Below are 9,854 nucleotides of genomic sequence, written 5' to 3' on the forward strand. Positions count from 1 at the left end.
ACTCCTTGACGGGTAACACACTTCTTTTATTAAATCTTCACTTATCTCGATACAACGTGTAGTCTCTATTCTTCCGCGTACGGTCACCAGACACCGGTACAACTCGTAACCTCTTCTCTTCTTATAACACACCGTACTGAACTCGTGTAGACTCCAAGCCTCTAGCTACACACGCCTCACTCGTCTCGTGTAGACTCGCCTCGTGTAGACCCTATGCCTCTGGCTACACACACATCACTCGTCTCGTGTAGACTCTTCTCATGTAGACCCTATGCCTCTGGCTACACACACATCACTCGTCTCGTGTAGACTCTTCTCGTGTAGACTCTATGCCTCTGGCTACACACACATCACTCGTCTCGGGTAGACTCTTCTTGTGTAGACTCGTCTCGTGTAGACCCTACGCCTCTGGCTACACCCATATCACTCGTCTCGTGTAGACTCTAGGCCCCGGCTACACACTCGGCATGCTGACACTGCATGCTCACACTACCCCCGCCTCTGGGTTACACAGAGTCCCGGTCCTCGCAGGACAGCGGGACTAGGTACCGCAGGGCCCTGGCTCTTCTTCCCGTCTTCAGTCTTCGCTGGTTACACTCTCCCCGTGCGCCTGTGCACATCCCCTTATATAGTCGTTCCTCCCGGGAGACGGAGCGGATGCGGACCTCGATGCGAGCATCGCTTGTTAGTGAACCAATCACAACGCGTTATCTGTACGATCCTTTTTCCCCAACGCGTGTTTCCACTCACCAACCAATCACGCCGTGCTGCCACTCGATCACTCCCACACCAGCACGTCACCGGCACCCAGCCAATCAACACCACACAACCCACGATCCCGCGCTGACCCCTGATCCCTCACCGTCAGCGCGCGTCACCACCCACACATCCAATCACAACGCGCTGGCACCTGATCGCTACCCCAGCGCGTATCACCACTACATCACCCCCCCCCACATAGCTTGCAGCCGTCCCGGCTGCTAACCAACAGCCTCCCACATCGTTAACACAACAAAAACCCCCCCCAGTGTGCCCCGTAACACAACAACAACACAACAGCAAACTATGTACAATTTGACAATAACCGCAAGAAAAGTTAACAATACCACACACAACACCTTATATATAAAAAACTATATACAGCCCGACGAACAACATAATAAAAGCGATTTCTAGAAAACGAACGCGCTCCGCGTCTCTGCAACTAACGAAGTGACGAGGCGCTCCCACTGCCTCGACTCCTCACGTGGCAGGTCAAACAAAGTAGCGCGACCTGGCGCGAGTCCGTCTGGCTGGTCCGTCATACGGGACGGGACACTGACGACCGTCAGGCGGCTCCGGCTGCTCTAGACGGCGTGGAACGGGCCTGAAAGGCCCGGCCCCGCCGCGAAGATCCGGCCGCCGGTGGTCGGCAGCTGTCAGTTCCGAGACACCTGGGAGCAGATCAGGCGGAGACATGTGAGGATCAGGCAGAGACATTTCCCCCTTTGGGTCGTCGGTCACGTCACATGCTCGGCCCTCACGACACAATGGGAGGCCATATGGAGGCGAGAACGGTTTCAGTCGGGAGGGGTGGACGTACCACCGTCGTTTTCCCCATTTTATCTGAACGCACTGGGGCCGTGCAACGCGCACGATCTCCACGGGCCCCCGCCATGGCCTCAACAATTTAGGCGACGTAGCCAAGGGCGCCTGAGGGCAATGCAGCCAGGCCCTGTCACCCGGTTTCCATTCGTGCACGGACACCTTCCGTGCCCGCAGTCGTTCGTTAGCAATTTGGCGAGCCCGCGAATTAAGCCGTGCGGCCTCCCTTGCCTCTGTTAGCTTGTGAATATTGAATTTAATATGTTCCGCCAATTTAGAATTGGTTCGTGGAGCGGACAGGCCAAGCTGCGTTTCCATGGGCGGGTCGGCTTCCCGACCGTACATCAAATAGAATGGGGAAAACCCTGTCGCTGCATGGGGGGCCATTCTGTACGCGGCAAGGACCCCCGGGACCTGCAGGTCCCAATCTACATGTGCCTCACACACCTGCTGGCACAGCATAGAAGTCAAAGTCTTGTGAAGTCTTTCCACCATCCCGTCTGTCTGCGGGTGGTACGGGGAGGTACGCACCTTTTTAGTACCCAATAAATCGCACACCTCTTGCAACAATTTACTCGAAAAATGTTTACCTTGGTCGGTCAGCAAGCGTTCGGGAGCCCCCTTTTCCAGGACATAGCCCTGGACAAAGGCGTCCGTCACAGCCGCTGCCGACTGGTTGGCGAGAGGCCACGCCATAGGCCACCGGGTGAAATATTCGACCCCCACCAACAGGTATTTATTCCCTCTAGGCGTGACTGGAAAAGGCCCCAAAATATCGAGTGCAACGAGCTCGTTAGTGCGCGAGACCTGAATCGATTGCAGCGGTGGATTAGCTAGCACGGGCGGTGGTTTCCGTCTGGCGCACTCAACGCACCCCTATATTTACCACGTCACTCCCCATTCCCGGCCAATAATAGTCGCGCTGAAGCAGGGCAAGAGTTTTGTTTACTCCCAAATGCAAGAGGCGTTCGTGTGCGGCCAAAACAACTTTCCCCCTTACAGCAGAAGGCACCACCAGCGCATGCCGCCGGGACAAACTGTCCCATCTCATCAACATGCCCTGTTTAAGTACATAGGAGCCAGTTCGCTCCTGGTCCTCTTTAGGACCACCCACCCTGCGGCGCAATGCTAGCAGGGAGCTGTCCGCCATTTGGAGGCGGCCCCACTCGCCCAGCGACAATGAGAGCAGCGAGTCCCGATCCTGACAAGTAGCGGGGACCTCCCCGATTGGCGCGCCCGCAGTCGCAGCCAATGTCCCCTTATCTTCCACAACCGGCGGTTTACAGCGCGCCGATCCCGATAGACACGCACATTTCTGACACGGCAACAATCGCGACAGGGCATCGGCATTTGTGTGTCGCAACCCCTTACGGTATGTGGTCGTGAACTGATAGTCTTGGAGGACTTCCAACCACCGTGACAATTGGCCCGAGGGTTGGGCGACCCTCAATGAATACTGTAGCGCCGCGTGGTCCGTCCGGACCGTAAAGTGACGCCCATAGAGATACGGTCTGAACTGTTGTACAAAAAAAACAATGGCGAGCAGTTCACGACGGGTGACGCAGTAGCGCTGCTCAGCCGGAGACAACACCCTGCTACCATAAGCGACCACCCTTTCGACTCCCCCAACGACCTGGGACAGTACCGCCCCAATGCCCGTGTTGCTAGCATCCGTCTCTAGCAAGAAGGGACTCGCAAAATCCGGATAACGCAAGGGTGGGGCGCCCACCAAGGCGTCCCGGAGGGCGCAGAACGCGGCCTCCTCTTCCGGTCCCCATTTGAACTTCACACCCTTCGCCGTGAGAGCGTGCAAGGGTTTTGCAATAGTGGCGAAGTGCTCAACGAATCGGCGATAATACGAAGCAAACCCAATGAAACTGCGCACGTCTGCAACCGACGTGGGTGTCGGCCATGAACTGACACAGTCCGTCTTTGCGGGATCGGTAGAGATCCCCGAAGAGTCGACAATGTGACCCAAGTATCTAACGGACTTACGAAAAAGGTGGCATTTGGCCGGTTTAAATTTCAATTTAGCCGATCGCATTCGCAAGAACACCCCTCTCAATCGCTGGAGGTGTTCATCAAATGTTTTACTGAAAACAATGACATCGTCAAGGTAAATCAAGCACGTCTCCCATTGCAAGCCTGACAAAACCAACTCCATAAGGCGCTGAAACGTCGCTGGAGAGGAGTGAAGTCCCGTCGCTGGAGAGGAGTGAAGTCCCATGGGCAACCGGTTAAACTGGAACAGGCCCCCTGGAGTCCGAAATGCTGTCTTAGGTTTAGACTCTTCGTCGAGCGGCAACTGCCAGAATCCCGATAACAAATCAAGAGTCGAAAAATATCGCGCACCAGACAATGCATCGAGGGACTCGTCCATCCTGGGGAGCGGATACGCGTCAGCCACAGAAATCTTATTCAGGCGACGGAAATCTACGCAAAATCGCAAGGAGCCGTCTTGCTTCTTAACCAGCACAATAGGTGCTCCCCACGGACTGGAGGAAGGCGAAATAATGTCGGCTTCAAGCATATCGCTAACGGCCGACTGAACATGTTCCTTTTCGGCAGGACTCAGCCGGAAGGGATTTAACCTGACCGGTGCCGCATCGCCCGTGTCAATGTGGTGGCGTAACAAATCCGTACACCCAATGTCATATTTATGCTTGCTGAACACATCAGAAAATTCCATTAGTAACTCGCGCAGCGCACCCAACTGCACCCCTGACAAATCGTCCGAGCCCGCGCACAGCGAATGGACCCATTCAAGGTCCTCCCTCGGTTCAATATTCTGCGTGGGGCTCGGATCAACATGCGCAACCAGCCGTTCCTCCGCAGGAACCCGCGCCGCGTGAGCCAGCACGGTACCCTGCTGAATGACGGCTGGCCGCGATCCAGCGTTTAAAACCATCACAAACGGATCCTTGTCCGCCCGAACCAAAGTGTGAGCCACCGACAAATCGACCCCTCCTACAGCCCTGTTAGAAGGACCCAAAAGCATGCCTTGTTCCGAAGTCCCCTCTACCCCTGGTTTCCTTAACCGGAGGGGAATTAACATCTGTGAACCCGGGGGCACGTGCACGGTCTGCGTCGCCAATGCTTGTATCGTGGCGCACGCCGTCCGAATCTCAGTAGGGCTCGTCAAAAATGAAATGCGGCGACCCGAAGGTAGTTCAATGCAACGCTGATCGATTAGAATTTTATTGGGCATCTTAGCCAAAAAATCAGTGCCCAATAGACAAGGAACCGCCAAAGAAGACGAAACAAAAACGGGTCCCGACAATTTGATATCTCCAATGCAAATGGACGCCCTAATCTGACCGACAATGCCCAACGATCCCCCATTTGCGGCGAAAAACGGCACATCCACTGGGAGCAGGGGACGGCACTGGACGGGGAGAATGTTATAAATGAGGTCAGATATAATCGTCGCCGACGCCCCCGTGTCCACCAATACCCTGACCTCTACCCCATCAATAGAACCCGCAACGACGGATGAACCCGCTGAAGCAGCCACAATTCTATGTCCCAACTCCTCAATGTCTCTCCGGTCCCGGCCGAAACCCCCTTGCCGTACCGAATCCCCGAACCCTAACCGGCCCTCTTCCGTCGCTCCGCGACGGCCCATGCGTGTCGAGTGTGTGGGCCGAGCATGTGAGGTGCCGCGACTTGCCGGGGTTTGTAGGGATGCCTTGGGGCCTTGGTCGTCGTCCAGCCGAGATCCCATGGCGCGCTGACGGGGCGCGCGGCAACCGGACGCCACGTGGCCCCGGAGGCCGCAGTTGTAGCACGTGATGAGGGTCGTCGGTGATCTCGGTTGCTCCAGCTTGCGGGTCGATCGCAGAGGCGACCGACCCCCCGACCTCCAGTCCCCCGGTCGTCCCGCGGTGAACGCCTCCTCTCGCGGACTGACGACTTGTAGTTCGGTGATCACCGGACCCGGAGTTGAGGCCACAGCAGCGTTGCAGACGACCCCCTGTTTGCGTTGAAGGGCCTCGTGCGCTTGTATACTCGTAGCGACCCGTAAGGAAGAAATGTCGATCTCGTCGGCCGTGTTGATGGGGACCCCCAGGTCCTGCGCCAACTTAAGCAGCTGCTCCAAAACCATCGCATCCTGGCCCTCCTCGTCCATCCGAGGGAATGCAGCATCGGCGAGAGCCAGCAACGCCGTGCAATAGGCGAGCGCGGTCTCCGTGTCCGCCTTCCGCCTCGCATAAAAATGATGGCGGCACGCCGAGGGAGGTCCGTAGACCCTGGCCATGAGACCCAGCGCTGCCTTAAGCGTGGATCGGTCCGACCTCCGAGCTGACATGAAGGCCGCGAGCGCGTTGTCGTCCAACATGGCAGGCAATGCCCGCAGCGCCGTAGCATCGGACCAGGCCGACATCTCCTGATGCGCCAAAAATCTGCGCTGAAACTCGCCCCAGTCCCCGCCTTCCGCCTTGAAGGCTGACAATGCGGGGAGGCGCTGTTGAAAAATGAAGTCGTCCTCCGCGTCGTGGTTCCGTCCCGCCGCGCCGTCGGTGTGTAAGATGGCGGCTCCAATGGCGGACGCCTGATGGCGGTCCGCAGCGCGCGTCGATGACGTAAGATGGCGCGCTTGGAGACCCGCACCCACGTGGCGGTCGCCGTTCCCGCCAAAAGTCGCCGCCGATGAAATGGCGGGAATCGCCAAGTCATTTTGGCGGGAATCTGCAGGGCGACCCTGTAGAATGTCCGCTGCCGTCTCCGCTCCTGCCGACGAGCTGATCTCCGCCAGGATGGACGCGGCGGCGAGCAGCAGCTCCGCCAGACGAGAGTGCGCCTCCCGGAGCACGGCCTCGGTCCCCCGCCGCTCCTCCGGCGCCGCCGGCGGATCCTGCAGCGTGGGCCATTCTTCGTCCTCACCCCCCGACGGCAGCTGGCCCGGGTCGTCAAGGTTGTCCTCGCGGTCACTCCCGTGGGTCCGAACGGTCTTCCTCGTATCCATGCTTGGAAGACAGTTTCACTTCTGACGCCAGTTGAAGTATTGGAAATGACGGCAGGAAACTCCTTGACGGGTAACACACTTCTTTTATTAAATCTTCACTTATCTCGATACAACGTGTAGTCTCTATTCTTCCGCGTACGGTCACCAGACACCGGTACAACTCGTAACCTCTTCTCTTCTTATAACACACCGTACTGAACTCGTGTAGACTCCAAGCCTCTAGCTACACACGCCTCACTCGTCTCGTGTAGACTCGCCTCGTGTAGACTCCAAGCCTCTAGCTACACACGCCTCACTCGTCTCGTGTAGACTCGCCTCGTGTAGACCCTATGCCTCTGGCTACACACACATCACTCGTCTCGTGTAGACTTTTCTCGTGTAGACCCTATGCCTCTGGCTACACACACATCACTCGTCTCGTGTAGACTCTTCTCGTGTAGACTCTATGCCTCTGGCTACACACACATCACTCGTCTCGGGTAGACTCTTCTTGTGTAGACTCGTCTCGTGTAGACCCTACGCCTCTGGCTACACCCATATCACTCGTCTCGTGTAGACTCTAGGCCCCGGCTACACACTCGGCATGCTGACACTGCATGCTCACACTACCCCCGCCTCTGGGTTACACAGAGTCCCGGTCCTCGCAGGACAGCGGGACTAGGTACCGCAGGGCCCTGGCTCTTCTTCCCGTCTTCAGTCTTCGCTGGTTACACTCTCCCCGTGCGCCTGTGCGCATCCCCTTATATAGTCGTTCCTCCCGGGAGACGGAGTGGATGCGGACCTCGATGCGAGCATCGCTTGTTAGTGAACCAATCACAACGCGTTATCTGTACGATCCTTTTTCCCCAACGCGTGTTTCCACTCACCAACCAATCACGCCGTGCTGCCACTCGATCACTCCCACACCAGCACGTCACCGGCACCCAGCCAATCAACACCACACAACCCACGATCCCGCGCTGACCCCTGATCCCTCACCGTCAGCGCGCGTCACCACCCACACATCCAATCACAACGCGCTGGCACCTGATCGCTACCCCAGCGCGTATCACCACTACACTAATATTAGTCGCGTACACGACAACAGTGAGTGTGTGTGTGAGTGTGACACGTACTGGCCCGTAAATGTTGATAACTTGTTATGTATGAAAATGATTTTAGATCCCAGATCGGAGACAAACATAGCCTAAAGACACACAAACAGGAAGAGTCAGACAGAGACAGAGTCAGACAGACAGTAAGGTAATCAGACATAAAGACAGACAGAGTAACAATTATAACTTCCCGACCCCTTCTATGCCGAAGATCCTGGGCGTCCTCGGAAATTTAAGTAGGAAACTGTCGCTTTAAACCTATTATAATATTCATCTACATCAAGGCCGTAGCCATGGAATCAACATTGGGGGGGACCAGATCTTCCAGGGTGGCTGGGGGTTCCAACCCAAATAAAAAAATTGCTATGCTATGTAAATAAAAACAACAATTTTCTTAACCTTGGCCACAATATCTGGACTTGTCTTCATATAAATCAATGCATATATTTCTGTTCTTTAAGAATCCCTAATTTCTGCCATTACATACAATGAAACAAGAAAAGGTAAAACACAAAAAAACAGAGCAATGTAATACAATACACTATTAGACATGATTGTAAAAAAAAGTCCATCCTATGTGTTAGTGAATCTTTTGATATTTTAGGTAGGAAATGGCAGGAAATGAGTTTTCAAATTTAGATTTTTCTGGCGGGGGGACCCCCAGACCCCCTGGAGGATTTGGTCCCCCCCCCCCAATGTTGACTCCATGGCTACGGCCTTGGTTCAGTCCCAACAAAAAATAACGGGAGTAACTCATTGCCGCAGCTCATAAGTAGGTGACGATTACTGGCATAAGCAGCCCCAAACCAGCGAGCCATTGGTAGAGCAGCAAATTGGTTCGGCAAGCTGGGGTCACCACCATAGGCGTACGGAGACAAAATCCCAGCCACAGGCACACCAGTGACGTGCGGTGAGGTCAATGGCTGGGGGAGGCACTGGCTAGTGTCAGAGCCAGACTCACACACTGAGGGGGGCGTGGCCTCACTGAGGGCGCGTGTTCTCACGGAGGGGGCGTGGCCTCACTGAGGGGAGCGTGTTAGACACGTCCCCCTCAGTGAGACAGATGTGATAGCTGCCTCCCCTGGTGCTTTTTCAGCGAGCCTAAATATCTTTATACACATACGTGAAATAAGTTACCTGGAGTATGGAAGGCGAGGACATGAAATGAAGTAGTCTACAAACATTACATTGGTGACACAGAGAGATAGTAATAGGCACACGCTTATTGCCCGCGCTCCATCCAGTTACTGAGGGGTTGCGCAATCAGAGGGGAGGCTGAGCTCGCCGCTGCCTCACCTCTCGTCTCTTCCTGTATTTGTAGCGGAGCTCCACAAACTTGGCGATTTTGACTATAAGAATGATTGGAATCGTAAAAAAATGACGTTTAAAATACAGATCAGTGGAAAAATCTTAAAATGTATTTTATTTGATTATTCGTTATTTTACTTTTCAAACAGCTATGTTCATTGGAGTATGACAGGTGAGGCTCTGCCCCCCCTGACCGCACGTCCCTGAGGCACACATGCACCGTGAGGCAGCGAGCAGCAAAGTCGCAACGAACGACCACACACAACGGCCTACTTCAACGATTTTTGATAACGGGTGCATGACCATATTTTGAGAACGAGAGGTGCAGATTGCAGTAAAGGTTAAGAACCACTGCCTTAAGCTATCCACCTTCTTAGCCTAAGGTAAGAATTGTTATTTTATGCGCAATTTATTAATAATTTATCCACGTTAGCATTAATATGAATGCTTTAAAATTATCTTACGCCCATTCATTCAAATTGCATTTTTTTATATCAACTTTTTTTTACGGTGAAGGAGGTCAACTTGCGATCGTCTAGGAACAAATTAAGCCTTTACAACGTGTATTTCCCACATTCGACGAACGGAAATTTCAAATCACAACCGCTTTCGTGAAACCATGGCTTTTGGTGTACGCACGCACAAATAAATACACAAAGTGACATACCACCAACAATATCTGTCATTCGCCACGAAGCGACATTGACGCCACTACGGTGCCCGTGGCAGGCCAGGTGCACTTAGAGGCCACGTTAAATGTCAAAGACTCGTGGCCAGGTCACAAACAGACCCAGGTGGTGCCATGGGTTGACAAGACTGAGATGACTGGCAGATGCACCAGCTGTACCCCTTACTGTGCCAACTTGCTGTATTTTGTCCGCCAGGCGCTCCTCCACTCGTTG

This window comes from Lampetra fluviatilis, chromosome 72, assembly GCF_964198595.1.
Source record: "Lampetra fluviatilis chromosome 72, kcLamFluv1.1, whole genome shotgun sequence".
NCBI classification, from domain to species: domain Eukaryota; kingdom Metazoa; phylum Chordata; class Hyperoartia; order Petromyzontiformes; family Petromyzontidae; genus Lampetra; species Lampetra fluviatilis.